The sequence below is a fragment of the Sus scrofa genome, chromosome 1, assembly GCF_000003025.6.
Source record: "Sus scrofa isolate TJ Tabasco breed Duroc chromosome 1, Sscrofa11.1, whole genome shotgun sequence".
In the NCBI taxonomy this organism is placed as follows: Eukaryota; Metazoa; Chordata; class Mammalia; order Artiodactyla; family Suidae; genus Sus; species Sus scrofa.
In genome coordinates this window covers 260,840,269-260,846,852 of record NC_010443.5, presented here as the reverse complement: position 1 = coordinate 260,846,852, position 6,584 = coordinate 260,840,269, and the positions used below count along the sequence as shown (strand labels likewise).

Below are 6,584 nucleotides of genomic sequence, written 5' to 3'. Positions count from 1 at the left end.
GCCATTTTCCTACTAATGCCACTATATTTCTGTTGGTTTATACCACCTAGTTTGTTGCACTTTGTTAGGCATCTCTTGGAAACTAATTCAGAGAATATACATAATATGAAATGTGTATTTGTGGCATCCTGTTTGTAAAACACTGCCTAATCAGGACTTGATGAAAATTGTTTCACAAAAAAATTAGAGATCCAAGTCTTTACACTAGTGAAATTTAAGTTAAATATACTTGGGAGCTAAAACTTGTAAGTGTAATTCACCGTCTAGATTATAAAAATGTTTCCTGCTTGCAGACAAGATGAACATTTTGTTAGATTCTTTATTTGGTGTTTTCCTTTAATTCTGAGCATCCTCAAAACTCAGCACTGCTATCACTGAGTCATGACAGTTCCACAGAATGTGATTTTTAGAAATTAATTGTACAGACAAGACTTTTGGTTATTATTGTAATGTTCTCTTGTTCTCTCTTTTCTGGACAAAAACATTTTTATTTTCAACAGAATCATGCTACACCAACTTACATTTCTTTCTTTTTTTTTTTGTCTTTTCTAGGGCCGCTCCTGCAGCATATGGAGGTTCCCAGGCTAGGGGTCTACTCGGAGCTGTAGCCACCGGCCTACACCAGAGCCACAGCAATTCGGGATCCAAGGTGCATCTGCAACCTACACCACAGCTCACAGCCATGCCAGATCCTTAACCCACTGAGCAAGGCAAGGGATCAAACCTGCAACCACATGGTTCCTAGTCGGATTTGTTAACTACTTGAGCCACAATGGGAACTCCAAACTTACATTTCCTAAATGAGATCTCAATTCAGTAGTATGTCAGAGCACTAAGAACTACTCACCGCTTGCTGAATACAATTAAAGATGCAGAGTACATAAAACAGAGGAAGGAGGGGCACTTTCTACAAGGTAGGACGTAATTTTCAAAGAATACACTTTTAAGAAAAACAAAGAGATCCTAATCACCAAAATACATGGCATTATTTTTTATGGTACCCATGTTTGAAGCTGTCAAGGTAAGTCAGAAGTTTGCAGGAAATGAGCCCATGATAGGTTTCAAACAATGTACATTCTTTTCCATTATGAATTTCCTTCCACGCCAGGGGCATTTCAGTATCTGTAGTTTCTGAAGACATGAAAATGAACTTATAGCAACATCTGTTGTATCCGATGTGCCTTTTCCCAGAAAACCTTGAATTGTGGATGGGTATAAGACCAATGGCCTTAGTGCAAATTCCTACAAACACATCAGCAGGCATTGTAATGGGTACTTTGAAAACAGCGTACATCACCCATGCCACATTCTGGAGATAATAAAGGCCTCACCACTGCAGTAACCTGGGTAATACTTTTCTCGGTACTCACTGAAAGGGACAAATTCTTGGCTGTTAGGGTCTCTGTTGGGTGTATCCTGGTGGATAACTCTTCCTAAATAGATGTCTTCAAGGTATTCTTTCAAATTGAGGAGATGGTCTACCAAACTTGGTAGATTGACAAACATCTCTTCATCAACCTTGAGAATGACAAGGGCATTAGGGCAGAAGGTTACAGCCCACTGCATCATTGTGATCATCTTCAGAGTTTGGTTCTCAGCACTGTCCAAGAAGTTTCCTTCAATTGTATCATTATTCTTTTGGGACTCTGTCTATCTCTTGCTGGGTAGTTACCAAAACAGGCATCCCCTAAGCAAACAGTGTGAGAATGGGGTGCCCTCGGACACTGGTCACATTACCCCAGGTTTTCCTAATGAGGTCTCACCTTGTTCCATTTCCTGGGCTACTGAAGATAAGAGTGAGTAAAAATACATCCTTCCCTTTACACACCTCCAAGTGGCTCAGGATATAATATTTAGCAAGGTTACTTCTTATGGGCTTCATGTTCCGTTTTCTTGCCTTAGCCTTAATTTCCAGAACTTTCATATTTACATATGGCACAGCATGCCAAAAATACTCTTCCACAAAATCAGCCCCAAAAAGCAAGGCATGAAATAGAATAATATTAAACAGAATGAAACACCACTTGTGAGTCCGAAGCCTGCAGAATCTCTCCTGAATTAAAGAACACATGTTCATTCAAGCCTTATTTCCATTTCTGTTTTTGTCCCTACTGAACACTACATGTACCTCTTACAGCACTTAGTGGTACACCAAGTTTTTATTAATACTTATTTTTGTTATCTATCTCTACTAGTAGCTCATGGCCCCCTGGACAGCAGGCATTATGCCTCTCCTCCAGTGCTAATTGAGCCCAGTGCTTGGCACAAAGTAGAAACTGAATAAAATGTTAGTTGATTGTTTTGCTTGTTTAGATGAAAGCCTACTTACTACATACTAAGTCACTGTGTTAGACACTGGGGAAGCAAAAAGGAATCGGACTAGACACAAGGATATAAAGTGACAAGTGGCACCATTGTGCTAAAAGCCTACAGGAAAATATATGTTCTTTCTATAATTGACACACTTGGATCCTTTCTTCCAATTACAAAGGTCAAGTGCTGTTTTACAATGTAGCGGTAGCTTTTGTTGGCCACTGCACTGTGGCTACTATCAAACATTTACTATCAAACATTTACATTCTTCTAGTATGACTTTTCAATTTAATCTAATACTGGTCTGTTTTGACTATGTCCCCTAATCCATGTGACATATCTATTAATATGGGCAGATTCCTGTTATCTGCATAGCACCTCTTCAGGGATCTAGGGTGTACCTGTGCCAAGCTTACTCCACCTCATCAAAGACGGAAACTTTCAATTGGAAGAGCATATACAGTATTGCAATATAACAAGAGCCAGGGACATTAAGGAATCACTATTCACTGGCGCTTCAATCAACAAGACTCCAACAATGACAATTACCTCTTACTGAGCACTTGCTGTGGGCCAGGCACTGTTCTAGGCACTTTTCGTGCCTTAACATGCTTAGCCTTGTAATATCCCTTTCAGATAGGTTATCTCAAACTTAAGCTGACCATTCAAGCTTTAGTGATTTGCTCAAGATCACTCAGTGGGTAAGGAGGTGAGCTACAGCCATGATTTGAACCCAAATCTGTCACATTTCAAAGCTCACTCTTAACCACTAGAGAATCCTGACTTCCACATTTTAGTCTATTGAATAGGGAAAAAAAAAAGAAAAAGCAAAACAAACTCCTGCAATTATAATCTGAACTTTCCATTTTCTCAGGTCTGATAATTTACACACAGAAGAAACTTCAGCCTGCTCAAAGCTCATTTCAATAGATATAAAATGCTTCAAAGATTATAAGAAACTTACTTGCATGTTGTCTGTGGACAGTTTCAGGGCTTTGGAAATTATTGAGTCCAGATGCCAGAGTATGCCCAAATGCATCTCAGGATTACTCAGTCTAACAGCAATTGAAGTACAATACTTTGTGCTTCAGGCTTTAAGGATAAGGTTTCCTGCCAGTCAACCTAAGCTTTTGTCCCAAAATACTTGTTGGCTTCATAGGAGGGCAAAGGCTGATCATGTTACAGCCAAGTGAATCCAGAACAAAGAATAGAAAGCAAACCTCTTCAAGTGCTTCTAACCTTGTGTACTTCTTGAAACCAACCCCTTGTCTTTATGCTAAGTTCCTGGTGAAATATACGTGAGAGTTGAAAGAAAGGTAAGTTATCCATATCATCTTTCCATAGCATCATCACACAAGCAGTGCTCTCAAGAAACTAAACAGTTGGAGAAATTTCTGCTCCCTGGTATATGCACATGCAACAAATATGTTAAATATTAAGGGATACTTATCCCTAGTGGGTGCATTTTTGTTTTTTATCTACTCAAAGAAACATATGGTGAGGTTTGGTGTATGTCTCATTGGAAAGGATTTTTGCATTCCTAGTATAGGCTATGCAAGAACTTTCCTAAATCCATGTCACCCAACTACCTCTCCTAGGCAACTTTATCTCCAAATGGAAAACAGGGAGTTCCCACTGTGGCTCAGCATGTTATAATCTTGACTGGTATCCATGAGGATGTGGGTTCTATCCCTGGCCTCACTCAGTGGGTTAAGGATCTGGCATTGCCATGAGCTGTGGTGTAGGTTGCAGACACAGCTTGGATCTGGCATTCTGGCACTGCTGTGGCTGTGATGTAGGCCAGTAGCTGCAGCTCCGATCCCCAGCCTGGGAACTTCCATAAGCTGCAGGTGCATAAAAAGCCAAAAAAAGGAAAACAACATGTAGTCTATTTTAGCCTGCGTTGGAGAAACTAAGTATTTGATGTTTGCAATTTTCCTATTGTGTGTGGGGCGGGGGGTGGGGGGTAGATTACTTCAACCACCATTTGACCAGCAAGTTTATTTAAAAAAAAGAAACAACATCCAGCATATTTTAATATTCCTGTCACATAAGCAATTATTCTGAGCATTCTGTTCCTATCCAGGCTATGTTTCATGTTTTTCTTTTTGCATATCAATCTTTTTACCTGCAATCCATAGCAGTTTCTGTAATTAATTGGCTTGGAATAACTAATTACATTTATTTATTTTTTTTAATTTTTTTTTTGTCTTTTTGCCTTTTCTAGGGCCGCTCCCGCGGCATATGGAGGTTCCCAGGCTAGGGGTCGAATCGGAGCTGTAGCCACCGGCCTACGCCAGAGCCACAGCAACGCGGGATCCGAGCCGCGTCTGCAACCTACACCACAGCTCACGGCAACGCCGGATCGTTAACCCGCTGAGCAAGGGCAGGGACCGAACCCGCAACCTCATGGTTCTAGTCGGATTCGTTAACCACTGCGCCACGACGGGAACTCCACTAATTACATTTAAAGTTGGCTATGTATTCCTCAACAACCATCTTGCAATCTTGGAGATTTTTACAAAGTGGGAATATTTATTCTAAAAAAATTAAAATCAGAGGAAATTTTTTCATATACTAATTTGAACAATTAAATAGGTCTTGTTGGAGTTCCCATCATGGCTCAGCAGTACGAACCTGACTAGTAACCATGAGGACATGGGTTCAATCCCTGGCCTCTCTATGGGTTAAGGATCCAGCATTGCTGTGAGCTGTGGTGTAGGTCACAGATGTGGCTCAGATCTGGCATTGCTGTGGCTGTGGTGTAGGCCAGCAGCTACAGCTCCAATTCAACCCCCAGCCTGAGAATTTCCGTATGCCATGGGTGTGGCCTAAAAAGCAAAGAAAAAAAGATAGGTCTTATATTAAACACAAATTCTATTTTGCAATTTTCATTTATTTAGAGCCATATATTTTGTTCCTGGATCTCCTCAGGGCTTGAACTTAGACAACTTGGATTTTTTGTCCATGAGAGGTTCAAATAATATTGTCTCTGGGGCATTTCTGATCTCAGAGAGATAGCAGTGAGTGATGGCTTGAATCGAGATCTTAATTTTCTGCTCAGGAATTGAAGCTGGGCAGCCTAGAGGAAAACCAGGAATCCTAGCCACTAGACCAGCTAGAGGCTAGAAGTAGAATTGCCCTGATTCTTGCCCCCTGTTGAAAGCAAGAATGTTTCAAGGAGGCAAAGACTATAAAAATAGGTGCAAGCTTTATTATTAGAGTCACAGTAAAACATGTGGGAGAGCACACAGAGAAGCAGTTTATTAAGTCAGAAGCAAAGAATTAATACACACCCTAAAGAGAAGTGCAGGTTCGGACATCCCCTGAGGAGGAGCTCGCCAGAGAGGTGATTTAAATCACTTGTGTAGGACAGTTCTTCTGGGTCTTTGTTTTCCTTTGGCCAATTACCTTGTTTCATTTCTCACACACGACCAGATCCAGGGCCCTCCCTGATATGATGAAGTCCAGAGCAAAGGGTTCTGGGATTATATCAAGACTTACTATGGCCTGACACCCCCTCCCTTTTTGACCCTTAGGAATCTTACTGTGCATGTGCAATTGGGGAGCTCTCCCTGACCCCAGGAGTGATTTGAAGTGGTCATCTTATCTTTCTACTCCTGCAGAACTCAGCTCCGGCAATTAACTTTCTCCTTGAAGTGTCAAAGAGAAATAAGGCCCAATTTACTTGGCCTAACAAGTCCCAGCTGTTCTCAGCCCAGGGGCCCATCTACCTCCTACCTCATTTCCACCCGGAATTTTCAATTTGATGCATCAAACTCCTACCATATTGGGGTTGACCATTCGCTACAAATGCTTAGTTTTCTTGATTACCTTAGCACTGCCTTCTCTTTCATAAAGGTTATCCAATCTGTGTACCCATATTTGGACTCCATACTTGGCTTCCACCACAGAGAGTCAACTTTTTATTTCCCATGTTTCAAGTACCTTAGAAGTACTCAGGATGCGTGGAGCCTTGGCTGTGCCCTCACTAAATGGACTGACTACCTTACTGTCTATATGATATATCTATGCCACGCATTGTTTGATTTTGGACACATCTCTTAACTTCTCCCTCTCTCTCTGTAAAGTTATCATAATAAGGAAAAGTGGCTCAGAGTTTAAGATTAGACTGGATGAAAGACATAAACCCGCTGGACAAACACTCACGTGTACAGCTAAGGCAAGCAAACTAGTCCAGGAGCCACAGGTCGAAGCGGCCTTGCGCAAGCTCCACCTCCCTCTACGCGCCTCCGCCCTCCCGCTTCCCC

The 6,584-nt window shown here is 41.4% G+C and overlaps 1 long non-coding RNA gene across 1 annotated transcript; it reads right to left on the bottom strand.

Moving 5' to 3' along the window:
- Nucleotides 5,504-6,555, bottom strand: LOC110256163. Its single transcript, XR_002337433.1, has 2 exons — nucleotides 6,484-6,555; nucleotides 5,504-5,765 (listed from the first exon to the last, which is right to left on the bottom strand). It is a non-coding gene; the product is annotated as an uncharacterized LOC110256163 (long non-coding RNA).